The sequence below is a fragment of the Hyperolius riggenbachi genome, chromosome 1 (assembly GCF_040937935.1).
Source record: "Hyperolius riggenbachi isolate aHypRig1 chromosome 1, aHypRig1.pri, whole genome shotgun sequence".
Taxonomy (NCBI): Eukaryota; Metazoa; Chordata; class Amphibia; order Anura; family Hyperoliidae; genus Hyperolius; species Hyperolius riggenbachi.
The window spans coordinates 74,218,556-74,233,160 of NC_090646.1; positions in this window are offsets into that span (position 1 = coordinate 74,218,556).

Sequence of the window (14,605 nt, forward strand, 5' to 3'; positions counted from 1 at the left end):
CTGCGGTGTCCCGATGGCCACAAATTTACGGAAGGCCTCAGAGTCCACCAGCCGGTATGGTAACAGCTGGCGAGCTAACAGTTCCGCCACGCCAGCTGTCAGACGCCGGGCAAGGGGGTGACTGGCCGAAATTGGCTTCTTCCGCTCAAACATTTCCTTCACGGACACCTGACTGCTGCTGTGGGCAGAGGAGCAGGAACCGCTCAAGGGCAGAGGCGGAGTGGAGGAGGGTGCCTGTGAAGGTGCAAGGGAGAAAGCGGCAGAAGCAGATGATGCACCTGAAGGAGGAAGAGGAGAAGGAGGGTGACTTTTCTTTTGTGTGCTGCTGCTGCTTTTGCTCAGGTGGCCATTGCCCATTGCTGTTTGTGCCTTTTCTCCAGGTGCCTTCGTAAGGCACTTGTCCCTACGTGAGTGTTGGCCTTTCCACGGCTCAATTTTTGTTGGCAGAGCGAACAGATGGCTTTGCTCCGATCTGAGGCACACACATTAAAACATTTCCACACCGCTGAGCCACCCTGGGATGTGGGCACTATGGGGACCTCAGCAGCTGATGCTGAAGGGCAAGTTGGCTGGCTGTACATAGGTGGCGATACATGGTGCCGGACACTGCCACCAGCTGTTTCTGACGAAGAGCTGCCCCAGCTTCTTTCAGCAACTTCTCTCCTCCTACTACTCTCTGACTCCCCCTCTGAACTGCCCCCCTCTTCATCTCCTCTATTGGGAACATACAGAGGATCCGTATCATCGTCATCATCGTAATCATCCTGCCCAGCTTCGCTTGCCTCAGAAAAATCCAAACATGCACCATCAGTAGGTCCTTCATCCTCCTCACACGTTACATCCATAGTGTTGCTGCGTAACTCAGACATATGAGCTGGTGAAAATTCATCTGGCTGTAACAACAATGGCTATGCATCAGTGATTTCACCACTAAATAATTCTTGCGAAGTGTCAAATGCAGCGGAAGTGGTGCTAGTAGTAGCGCTGGAGGCTGAGCAAGATGAGGTGTTCTGTGTCGCTAAATACTCAACCACGTCCTGACAATCTTGGGAGGTGATGGGACGTGCCTTCTTCCGAGCACTGTACTGTGGGCCAGGTCCACACGAAATTACATTTACACGACCTCGCACAGACCTGCCGGGTGGCCTTCCTCTGGCTCTGGCACTACCTCTTCCTCTACCTGTTTTGTCCATATCGGGTATGCACGAAGTGGTATATCACACTGCGTGCACTCACGTAGGTAGGTGGGTTCACTTAACTGCACAGGTATGCGCACTGATGCGGTGGGTTCACTGAACAGAACAGGTATGCAGTGGCGGGTTCACTGAACAGAACAGGTATGCAGTGGCGGGTTCACTGAACAGGTATGCAGTGGTGGGTTCACTGAACACAACAGGTATGCAGTGGCGGGTTCACAGAACAGGTATGCAGTGGCAGGTTCACTGAACAGGTATACAGTGGCGGGTTCACTGAACACAACAGGTATGCAGTGGCGGGTTCACAGAACAGGTATGCAGTGGCGGGTTCACTGAACAGTACAGGTATGCAGTGGCGGGTTCACTGAACAGAACAGGTATACAGTGGCAGGTTCACTGAACAGAACAAGTATGCATTGGCGGGTTCACTGAACAGGTATGCAGTGGCGGGTTCACTGAACACAACAGGTATGCAGTGGCGGGTTCACAGAACAGGTATGCAGTGGCAGGTTCACTGAACAGGTATACAGTGGCGGGTTCACTGAACACAACAGGTATGCAGTGGCGGGTTCACAGAACAGGTATGCAGTGGTGGGTTCACTGAACAGTACAGGTATGCAGTGGCGGGTTCACTGAACAGAACAGGTATACAGTGGCAGGTTCACTGAACAGAACAGGTATACAGTGGCGGGTTCACTGAACACAACAGGTATGCAGTGGCGGGTTAACTGAACAGGTATACAGTGGCGGGTTCACTGAACAGTACAGGTATGCAGTGGCGGGTTCACTGAACAGAACAGGTATACAGTGGCAGGTTCACTGAACAGAACAGGTATGCAGTGGTGGGTTCACTGAACAGGTATGCAGTGGCGGGTTCACTGAACACAACAGGTATGCAGTGGCGGGTTTACAGAACAGGTATGCAGTGGCAGGTTCACTGAACAGGTATACAGTGGTGGGTTCACTGAACACAACAGGTATGCAGTGGTGGGTTCACAGAACAGGTATGCAGTGGCGGGTTCACTGAACAGTACAGGTATGCAGTGGCGGGTTCACTGAACAGAACAGGTATACAGTGGCAGGTTCACTGAACAGAACAGGTATACAGTGGCGGGTTCACTGAACACAACAGGTATGCAGTGGCGGGTTAACTGAACAGGTATACAGTGGCGGGTTTACTGAACAGAACAGGTATGCAGTGGCGGGTTCACTGAACAGAACAGGTATGCAGTGGCGGGTTCACTGAACAGAACAGGTATGCAGTGGTGGGTTCACAGAACAGGTATGCAGTGGCAGGTTCACAGAACAGGTATACAGTGGCGGGTTCACTGAACACAACAGGTATGCAGTGGCGGGTTCACAGAACAGGTATGCAGTGGCGGGTTTACTGAACAGTACAGGTATGCAGTGGCGGGTTCACTGAACAGAACAGGTATACAGTGGCAGGTTCACTGAACAGAACAGGTATGCAGTGGTGGGTTAACTGAACAGGTATACAGTGGCGGGTTCACTGAACAGAACAGGTATGCAGTGGCGGGTTCACTGAACAGAACAGGTATGCAGTGGCGGGTTCACGAACAGAACAGGTATGCAGTGGTGGGTTCACAGAACAGGTATGCAGTGGCAGGTTCACAGAACAGGTATACAGTGGCGGGTTCACTGAACAGAACAGGTATGCAGTGGCGGGTTCACAGAACAGGTATGCAGTGGCGGGTTCACTGAACAGTACAGGTATGCAGTGGCGGGTTCACTGAACAGAACAGGTATACAGTGGCAGGTTCACTGAACAGAACAGGTATACAGTGGCGGGTTCACTGAACACAACAGGTATGCAGTGGTGGGTTAACTGAACAGGTATACAGTGGCGGGTTCACTGAACAGAACAGGTATGCAGTGGCAGGTTCACTGAACAGAACAGGTATGCAGTGGCGGGTTCACTGAACAGAACAGGTATGTAGTGGTGGGTTCACAGAACAGGTATGCAGTGGCAGGTTCACAGAACAGGTATACAGTGGCGGGTTCACTGAACAGAACAGGTATACAGTGGCAGGTTCACTGAACAGAACAGGTATACAGTGGCGGGTTCACTGAACACAACAGGTATGCAGTGGCGGGTTCACTGAACAGAACAGGTATGCAGTGGTGGGTTCACTGAACAGGAATACAGTGGCGGGTTCACTGAACAGAACAGGTATGCAGTGGCGGGTTCACTGAACAGAACAGGTATGCAGTGGCGGGTTCACTGAACAGAACAGGTATACAGTGGCAGGTTCACTGAACAGAACAGGTATACAGTGGCGGGTTCACTGAACAGAACAGGTATGCAGTGGCGGGTTCACTGAACAGTACAGGTATGCAGTGGCAGGTTCACTGAACAGGTATGCAGTGGTGGGTTCACTGAACAGGTATGCAGTGGTGGGTTCACTGAACAGGTATGCAGTGGTGGGTTCACAGAACAGGTATGCAGTGGCAGGTTCACTGAACAGGTATGCAGTGGTGGGTTCACTGAACAGGTATGCAGTGGTGGGTTCACAGTACAGGTATGCAGTGGTGGGTTCACAGAACAGGTATGCAGTGGCAGGTTCACTGAACAGGTATGCAGGTATCCAGTGGGCTCACTGAACAGAACATGTATGGTGGGCTCACTGAACAGAACAGGTATGCAGCCAGGAACAAGCTAAGCCTAACTAATCTTTCCCTATGAGAGACAGTCTGCAGCAGCTCGCCCTACTCTCACTAACGCAGGCACACGAGTGAGCTTAATGGCCGCCGCTGCCTGCCTTTTATTAGGGGGGGAGTGGCTCCAGGGGCTAGTGTAGCCTAATTGGCTACACTGGGCCTGCTGACTGTGATGTAGAGGGTCAAAGTTGACCCTCATGGTGCATTATGGGGCGAACCGAACTTCCGCAAAACTTCGCCTGCGGGACTCGAACACGAACCACTGAAGTTCGCATGGAACCGTTTGCAGGCAAACCGTTCGGCCCAACTCTATGATTTAGTCAGTGTTTGCTCATTGTATAAGCTTTCCTCTCCCTGATTTACATTCTGACATTTATCATATAGTGACATTTTTACTGCTGGCAGGTAATGTCAGTGGAAGGAGATGCTGCTTGCTTTTTTGCAGTTGGAAACAGCTGTAAACAGCTATTTCCCACAATGCAACAAGGTTCACAGGCAGGAAACTGGCAGGACCATGGTCCTCACAGTTTCCTGTGGGAGGGGTTTCGCACAATATCAGCCATACAGAGCCCCCTGATGATCCGTTTGGGAAAAGGAATATATTTCTCATGTAAAAGGGGGTGTCACCTACTGATTGGGATGAAGTTCAATTCTTGGTTAGGGTTTCTCTTTAAGGGTGAATCTTTTTCTGGATATGCTGGAAGGAAGCTCAAAAGTAGTTTTGATTATGTGGTTGCAGCCCCTTACATCGACTCCTGTGACACTTGTACATCTGCTTACTGAAACATATCATAGGACTTTTTGCAGGGAAGCAAACTTGGCTATGGATTTGGATGTCCTTTAGGCTGGATTCACAGTGGTCAGTTGCACAAGGCATACATAATCTATATATATAATGGAGTAAGTGCCTCAACCTTCAAGCAAGAAGAAGAAGTAGCGCCCTGCCCCCAGGGCCGGTCCAAGCAAGAAGAAGGGGTTGGTCCAAGCAAGAAGAAGAAGTAGTGTCATATCAAACCAAGGGCAAAGAGGGATGATTTGCATATTCAGTAGCAGTGCATTGTGGGTAACCACAAATGTTCACTTATAGCTGAATTATTGCAGATTTGCTTCTGTTTTAAAAAGGGAAATTACACCAAGCTTTGCTTTTTTTAGTAGGTGGGCTTTTTGGTCCCTTTTATCCTCCTATACATTCTTAGTAGTTTGGGTCACCCTGAGCTGCTTGGTTACTCTGTTGTACTGGTCCAAGCCCTATCTCATGCAGCCTTATCAATCACTGCTATGGTTATCATCGGTAAAGTCAGGATTCATAAAGGCTCTTTCTGCATGAAAAAATGACACTACCGAGCAGAGTGATAAATCACTGCCTTGTGCGGTGATTATTGGAATTAACCTCCCTGGCGGTAAACCCGTGCTGAGCACGGGCTATGCCGCCGGGAGGCACCGCTCAGGGCGTACGTTAAAAAGGGGCGATGGGAAAAAAGGGCGCCGGGTTTTTAACGATAAACATGGATTACGTTTAAAAATGTATTTCGTTTAAAAGTAATGTTTTTAAACGTTATAAATCATTAAATAATGTGTATTAAATCGGCAATTGTAAAAACGTTAATCTTTCGTTTAAATAATGAAACGCATAATAACGTTTAAAAAAAAAATTACTAAGTAACCCTCCCTGTACCTACCCCTAACCCCTAGACCCCCCTGTTGATGCCTAAACCTAAGACCCCCCCTGTTGGTGCCTAAGTAACCCTCCCTGTACCTACCCCTAACCCCTAGACCCCCCTGTTAGTGCCTAAACCTAAGACCCCCCTGTTGGTGCCTAAACCTAAGACCCCCCTGTTGGTGCCTAAACCTAAGACCCCCTGTTGGTGCCTAAACCTAAGACCCCCCTGTTGGTGCCTAAACCTAAGACCCCCCTTTTGGTGCCTAAACCTAAGACCCCCTGTTGGTGCCTAAACCTAAGACCCCCCTGTTGGTGCCTAAACCTAAGACCCCCCTGTTGGTGCCTAAACCTAAGACCCCCCTGTTATTTTTTTCGTTTAAAAATAATGTAAAAAAAAAAAAAAAAAAAAAAAAAAATGTTTTTCGTTTAAAAATAATGTTTGGGAAAAATATTGTACTGGTTTTCGTTTAAAAATAATATTTAAACATGTATAAATCATTAAATAATGTGTAATCATGAGAAACAGTAATAAAACATTAAGTCTCCGGGCGCCGCTTTTAAAACGTTAGTTTTCTCCGGCGCCCTTTTTTCCTACCGGGCGCCCATTAAACGATATTTATTATAGAAGTGAATGGCGGCGCCCGATTTGTCCACTAGCCTCAGGCGCCCGAATTTACTGTTTCCCCGCTCAGGCCCTGCGGGGCCGATTTGCATAATTTTTTTTTTGCTACACGCAGCTAGCACTTTGCTAGCTGCGTGTAGCATCCGATCGCCGCCGCTACCCGCCGATCCGCCGCTATTCGTCGCGCTGCGGCCGCCCCCCCCCCAGACCCCGTGCGCTGCCTGGCCAATCAGTGCCAGGCAGCGCTATGGGGTAGATCGGAGTCCCCTCTGACGTCACGACGTCGATGACGTCGGTGACGTCATCCCGCCCGTCGCCATGGCGACGGGGGAAGCCCTCCAGGAGATCCCGTTCTTTGAACGGGATCTCCTGATCTCCGATCGCCGGCGGCGATCGGAGGGGCTGGGGGGATGCCGCTGAGCAGCGGCTATCATGTAGCGAGACTTTGTCTCGCTACATGAAAAAAGAAAAAAAAAATTAAAAAAAAACGATTTGCTGCCCCCTGGCGGATTTTTTGCAAACCGCCAGGAGGGTTAATGTAGCAAAATGTTAATTCATGAAGATCACCGCAAGCGGTGTGAGGTCGGGAAGTACTGCTGCCTCTGATGTGGCGATAACAATGTAAGTGAATGGAGACACACAGGCCTCCCAGGCAGCTGCAGCAGAGCGGAACACGGAGAAATGTATCAACTTGGCTGCGTCCGTGTCTCTGCAAGCCTACCGTCAGCTTAGTTCGGGGAATCTCCGCACTGCTACCGCACATGGATACATTTTTATGAATGCCCACCCAGAAGTCTAAAATACCGGCAGCGGTGTTTTCCCGCATTCTTTCCTCTTACCGACTGCACCTTTATGAATGATAGCCTATGTACTGATGAGGACCAAATGTCTGAAATATGCTGTCACATGTGGGTTTGATAAGACTGTGTAAAACGTAAAGCTATAGGCTTGCTTGACTTACCAAGGATGTAAAGGATTAATTTGCATATTTAGTAGCAGTGCATTGTGGGTAATCACAAATGTTCACTTATAGCTGAATTATTGCAGATTTTGTTCTGTTTTAAGAAGGAAAATTACACCAAGCTTTGATTTTTTTTAGTAGAAGGTCTTTTTGGTCCCTTTTATCCACCTATATATTCCGAGTGGTTTGGGTCACCCTGAGCTGCTTGGTTACTCTGTTGTACTGGTCCAAGCCCTATCTCATACAGGAATATTAATCCTTGCCATGTACAGATGAGGACCAAAAGTCTGAAACAGGCTGTCACATGTGGGTTTGATATGGCTGTGTAAAATTTAAAGCTGTAGGCTTGCTATACACCAGTGGTTCTGGATGCTTGCTTGGCTGGCTTACCAAGGGAGAAATGGAATTATTTGCATATTTAGTAGCAGTGCATTGTGGGTAACCACAAATGTTCACTTATAGCTGCATTATTGCATATTTCCTTCTGTTTTAGGAAGGCAAATTACACCAAGCTTTGCTTTTTTTAGTAGGAGGTCTTTTTGGTCTCTTTTATCCCCGTATACAGTACATTCCAAGTGGTTTGGGTCACCCTGAGCTGCCTAGTTACTCTGTTGTACTGGTCCAAGCCCTATCTCATACAGCCATACCAATTCTTTCCATGTACTGATGAGGATCAAAAGTCTGAAACAGGCTGTCACATGTGGGTTTGATATGGCTGTGTAAAATTTAAAGCTGTAGGCTTGCTATACACCAGTGGTTCTGGATGCTTGCTTGGCTGGCTTACCAAGGGAGAAATGGAATTATTTGCATATTTAGTAGCAGTGCATTGTGGGTAACCACAAATGTTCACTTATAGCTGCATTATTGCATATTTCCTTCTGTTTTAGGAAGGCAAATTACACCAAGCTTTGCTTTTTTTAGTAGGAGGTCTTTTTGGTCTCTTTTATCCCCGTATACAGTACATTCCAAGTGCTTTGGGTCACCCTGAGCTGCCTAGTTACTCTGTTATACTGGTCCAAGCCCTATCTCATACAGCCATACCAATTCTTTCCATGTACTGATGAGGATCAAAAGTCTGAAACAGGCTGTCACATGTGGGTTTGATATGACTGTGTAAAATTTAAAGCTATTTGCTTGCTATACACCATCAGCTCTGGATGCTTGCTTGGCTTACCAAGGGGGAAAGGGGTAATTTAAATATTTAGTAGCAGTGCATTGTGGGTAACCACAAATGTTCACTTATAGCTGAATTATTGCAGATTTCCTTCGGTTTTAAAAAGGCAAAATACACCAGTACAGGAAGTGACGAAAGTGGAACGCACGATGGAACACGGAAGAGGTGAGTCATCCCCGCCCGCTGCCTCTTACTAATAGTGGCGGCTGCTACTGTGCTTAAGCAGGAGGGGGAGCGCACATGAGGGACCCAGGTGAGAGGGGGGGTCCTGCTGAGCTTAAGCAGGAGGGGGAGGGTTCCTGCTGAGCTTAAGCAGAAGGGGGAGCGCACATGGGGGACCCAGGTGAGTGGGGGGTTCCTGCTGAGCTTAAGCAGGAGGGGGAGCGCACATGGGGGACCCAGGTGAGGGGGGGTTCCTGCTGAGCTTAAGCAGGAGGGGCAGCGCACATGGGGGACCCAGGTGAGGGGGGGGTTCCTGCTGAGCTTAAGCTGGAGGTAGAGCACACATGGGGGACCCAGTTGAGGGGGGTCCAACCCCCCTCCCCGCCGCTGTGCCCAATACCCCCTTCCTGCCCTCTACCCTCTTATGCGGCGTATGCTACGCCGCGGGTCGGCTAGTACATAATAATTAGTGTGAACTGCAGTGGAGACTGGACATAGACTTTAATACAAAGCCTGCATGCAGTGAGCTAGGATAGCGCGAGCTGTTACAACGCAGTACTGTGAACAGCCCCATAGAACTTTATAGGTAAAGAAGTGAAATGCAGAATTATTTTGCAATACAAGCACTGTAAACTAGCCCTTTTGTATGAACTTGTTTGATAAAACTACCAGTGTGTTTCTTTCCTAAAAAAAAAAAGTCCCAGTTTAATCTCCTTAGGGGTAACTCCGAGTCAGGCATGGTAGCCACCAGGAGGTATAGGCAGAGCATTGCGCACAGTGGGCGTTTGTAACTCACCTCCCTTGGGATCCAGACGCTGCCAGCCATTCTTCTTCCAGACCTCAGAGGCTCTGGATCCCTCTGGTGAGATCATTGTCTGTCGTTGTGATGACAGCCGGCAATCTCACTATAGGGGTACAGCGCCACCCGTCGATGGATGGAGAATTGCAATCTGGATCCAGGGGAGGTGAGTTATACGCAGGGCTGCTGCAGATCTCTCTGTGGTATGATTTTCCCTGGATATAAGGTCTAAAAGCGTGTGAAAAAAATTGCAACACTTTTAGACCCTAAAATCCAGAAGTAATCATATCGCCAGGGAGGTTAACCATTTAACTGCCCTCTATTGAGAGGTTAAAATGGGAGTGCAGGTGTGTGCACTTGCATTTTGGCAAAATGGACATTTATTAAACGTTTTCATTACACCAATAAGTGCACAAATAGGACGTTTACAAACATCCAATTTGATGGCATAATATGCCAGGATAATATTTGTCTTTATTTTGTATAAACTTAAGGTGGCTATATGCTCATTGATTTCCTCATTTGACTCCTTGCAGATTTAATTCATCTGCTGAGAATCGATTCCCCAAAATGTCAGATCAATTGATTTTTTATTGATTTTGAGTAAAATCGATTGAAAGAATCGATCGGAAAGAATGGAAAATTTAAACCATCTGGAGCCGATCAAGAGCATTGGCAGATCTATGGCCTATAGATTTGCACAGCATGGGACAGTGCAACTCTGCAGTTTATATAGATTTTCAGATTCCCTGCTGGAAACTATTGGAAACAAGTCCGGATTTATACTTTTTGTGCCCCTAGGCCAGGCATGGGCAAACTTGGCCCTCCAGCTGTTAATGAACTACAAATCCCACAATGCATTTGCCTTTATGAGTCATGACTGTGGCTGTCAGACTCCTGCAATGCAATGTGGGACTTGTAGTTCCTCAACAGCTGGAGGGCCAAGTTTGCCCATGCCTGCCCTAGGCCAAGTATGTTGTGGCTTCCCTTTATTGTGCAGCAGCGCCCCTCCCATGCCATGTCCTGCTCTCTCTTCCATGTGTTTCATCCATGTATTGTAGGCCCCTTTCTTTCATGAGCAGCTCCCTTTAGCATCAGTTTTCCCTTTGTGTTACTCCCCTTTTCAGCCTCCTTTCTCATATGTAGCACCTCCTCTTTCATGTCTAGGTGCCCCCTTGGGCTGTAGCCGCTCAAGGCTTGGGCCTTTGTGTCCTTTCCAGAAATCTGCCCCTGATTGGAAATTGATTTGCAGTGTATGGTAGGAATCGATTCCTTATGAATCGATTCTTTTCAGAAAGGAATCCATCATTTTGGAACGTTGGGTGGAAATCTATAAGTGTATGGCCAGTAGGGCTGCACGATTTTAGGAAAAAATTGAAATTGCAATTTTTCTCTCAGAAATAGCTATTTCGATTTTTTTCACGATTTTCTTCAAATCAAACTTTAGCACTAAATTCACAATACCCCAGTATAGTTTAGCCAGGTAGGTGCCTCCAGTATAGCTGCTCCAGTATAGGTTAGCTAGGTTGGTGTCTCGAGTATAGGTAGCCACTATAGTTGCCACTAGTAAAGGTTAGCTAGGTAGGTGCCGCCAGTATAGTTGCCCCCAATATAGGTTAGCTAGGTAGGTGACTCCAGTGTAGGTAGCCAGTATAGTTGTCACTATTAAAGGTTAGCTAGTTAGGTAGGTACTATAGTTGCCCCATAGCTTAGCTAGGTAGGTGGCTGCCTCCAGTATATACAGTAGGTAGCCAGGCAGCATAGGTGTTGCGGCAGGGATAGAGCGGACAAAGTAACAACTTACCTTCCGGGATGACACCGGCAACTCTTATCTAGCTTCTTCCTCTCCCAGCCATCTATCACGTTAGTACTGTAACGACATGCGGTAACGTCATCACAAGGGGTGCTGTTACCAACGCGACTAATGGAGGGAGCTGCAGGGGATCCCTGAATGTGAGTTGCGCTAGTTATACGCATGGAATGCGATGGGTAATGTCGGGTTGCGGCGGGACGCGGAAAAATAGGTGCGTTAAAAAAATTTGTCACCTTCGCGATTATGTAATCGCTGTGCCCCACATTGCGATTTCGATTTTAAATCAATATATTGTGCAGCCCTAATGGCCAGCTTTACAAACTTTCTCTAAGTAAACATGCAGTACTATGGGAATAGGAAAATATGGCTGTCCCACTAGCAGTAGGGGTGACTTACACTGACTATACACTTTTTTTCTTTTTGTATTTGAAATTTACAGAGCATTTGTAAAGATTTATAATTAAAAAAAGCTTTCATATGGCAATACTCAAATGTTCTGTAGCTTTCAGATGTAAAAAAACAAACACATAAAAAATATGCATAAACAGCTAAAATAACCTCTCCACTGCTGATGGCACAGTCTTGTTTCCATGGTATTCAGTTTTTACATAGAAAATTGTTTTTAAATGTTTATATTGTGGCACATATACAGTACAACATATCAATCATATACATAAAGATCAATACATTACTGGACAGATGATATATGATGTTATGTTATCAGTGGATTTTAGCAGTTTGTGTCAAAGTCAGACATATATATGTGTGTGTGTGTGTATGTGTACATATATATATATATATATCAGAGTGTAAGTCTTTAGTGCTACAGGAAATATAATTGTGCTACAGGTACCATGATTGAAAATTTTGAAAGCACAATGAGAGTTTGCTATGGAATAATTATTTTACCCTACGGCAGAAGACAAGAGGAATAATGTGTTCTCTTTTTCCTCCATGTTTATACAGTATTTCTTTTTATAATTTACTACTTTTTTTCTTTTTAAATGTTTCCTTTTATTATTAGATTGTCCTTTATTTTGACCAGTTGAATGGTCAAGTTTAACCCATTCGCGTGCCGTCGTTTTCACTTGAGAAATGTTCACCTCCCATTCATTAGCCTATAACTTTATCACTACTTATCACAATGAACTGATCTATATCTTGTTTTTTCCGCTACCAATTAGGCTTTCTTTGAGGGGTACATTTTGCTAAGAGCCATGTTAAATGTGGGATTTGTAGTTTGAACACAAAGTCTTTCAGAGACCAGAGTAAATCATTTAAAAAAAATGTGGTTGTTTATTTAGCATTATTGATCTTCCATGAATATTCAAAAATAAATCAATAAAGGTACAAATCTTAGTTACATTATAAATAGTTACAATATATAAAATAATGAAATTGCTGAGTAATCTGTAAGTATATTGATTAAAAACCTATTGTACTAGCTTGTATGTCTGCATGTATGTGAATGTGAATGTGAAGCTGTAAGAAGGGAAGAAAGAATGACTGACCCCCGCCTAAATTCTCTGTATAGCATAATGAAATAGGAGGATCCCATAGTGCATTACAATCCTATCTCTGGATGGTCTATTTGAATAATGCTGTAGTCTCTATTGGTCGACTACTCAATCTAGCTGTTTCAGCAAACTCCTCATTTATCTCAAAGCGCATGGTCAAACTAGTTAAAACCAGAATTCTAACAGCCTCATTGTAACACTATGGCTTGAGGAATGCATACCCTGCCCCCAATGATGAGAACCACATGCTCTAATTACCTTATGGGGGGAAGGCTGTCATATACATTTCAAGTGAGGGGGGTAGTTCACAGACATCCTGGACAAAGTCTTATGTTAAAATCACCACTCAAGCCCAGTTCCCCTATGCTAGATAACTAAATATTTCTTTCAATCAGTCTTATCAATATTACATATATAATCGATCCATAGCTTTGATATCTCAATCGCGTCACATCCAATATATAGATAATTATCCTTCTCATCACAGCAGGGCCCTAGCTATGCAGAGAGCTCCAATCATCACATATTTAGATTACTCGATTAACATCTCAAAACAACTTATTACATTTCCCCCTTTATAGAAGTTAAATCATATATTAAAATTACTTTCACTTCTATAAATACATTTAGTATATTTTAATCATTATAAAAAATTTTGTTAAAATATAACAATCGTATTCTGTCATCTTTCATTAATAATTACTTTCAAATTTTGCTACCTCTAAATTTTTAGACAAACTAATAACTTTTATTTAAACTAATTGCATTTATAGGCTCTTCTTACACCCCTTGTGAATGAACTCTAAGAGGGAAAAAAAACTCTTAACCATTGCCTTGCTGGACTTAACTTAAACAGCAACTTCTTTTGTTCTCTCATGTAATTGAATCAGTGTGTGTTAACCCTTTCACATCTTGTTGTATAGGAAATTTTACCTTCGACAAAAATGGTAGATTCTTCTTAAAATTAAACTAATACCCTTAAACTAAACATGCAAGCATGATGACAAATCTAAACTTTGAATTTCATTACTTTTTCTTCCATTTTAAAATGATCATAAAACCCTTTTTGATAAAACAATCATAATAATGTACATAATTAACTGGATTACCTAATAATGTCACAAAGTAATCAAATGTATTGCCTTCCAACTACTAATATCATTAAAAATATTTTTCATACTTCTTGATGGAATTCATATCACTTATCCATCTCAAATCGATATGTATTAATGTATACCTGTATTCTTCAATTATGTCATACCTCCTTAAAAAGTTTGTATTATTGTTTGGAAATATCTATAAAATATATACAGTTTGAAGTTTCAAACATATTCTAATCAAATATTGTTTCCATTATTAATCAAAATTAAAAACATTAAATCATAAAAATGTATCATTTAAGGACATGATACTGATGCAATGTGTATAATAATACCTTCTCATCATCTGATTTACATATTATTATACTATCTAATTAGCCTTTTGCTTTCTGACAAGCCTTATTATCTTTTAATCAGATTTCAAAGTTTCTTAATACAACCCATTAATTATAATCAATGATTTTTGCACCATCTAAAATTCCTTTTCTAATATTTTCATCAAACTCTCAAAATAACTTCATACAAGATAGATTATGGAAACCCCTTTCTATCAAAAATATCAATTTCCAAACATTAATCAGAAATTTACCTTATTTTTTTTTTTTTTTTTAATGAATGGATCTATAAGCTATTGGATAAAAAAAACGTTCCTAAAAGAACCTTTTCTATTCTTACCAACATTTTTTCCCTAAGCCTTTCATTATTTTATGAAAACATCACATAAAATCTAATCCTGTTCTGTAACAAATAAAACAAACAATTAAACTCAAAACACCAAAATAAAAATGTAAATGTCTTTTTCATGTGTGTCAAATTATGTGTGTAAAGAGGTTAGATTTTCAGTTCAGTTCATGAAAAGTGGGGAGGGAAAAAAACTTTTCAATATCTTTAGGCTGTAAACTTCCTTTCACTCCTTTATCAA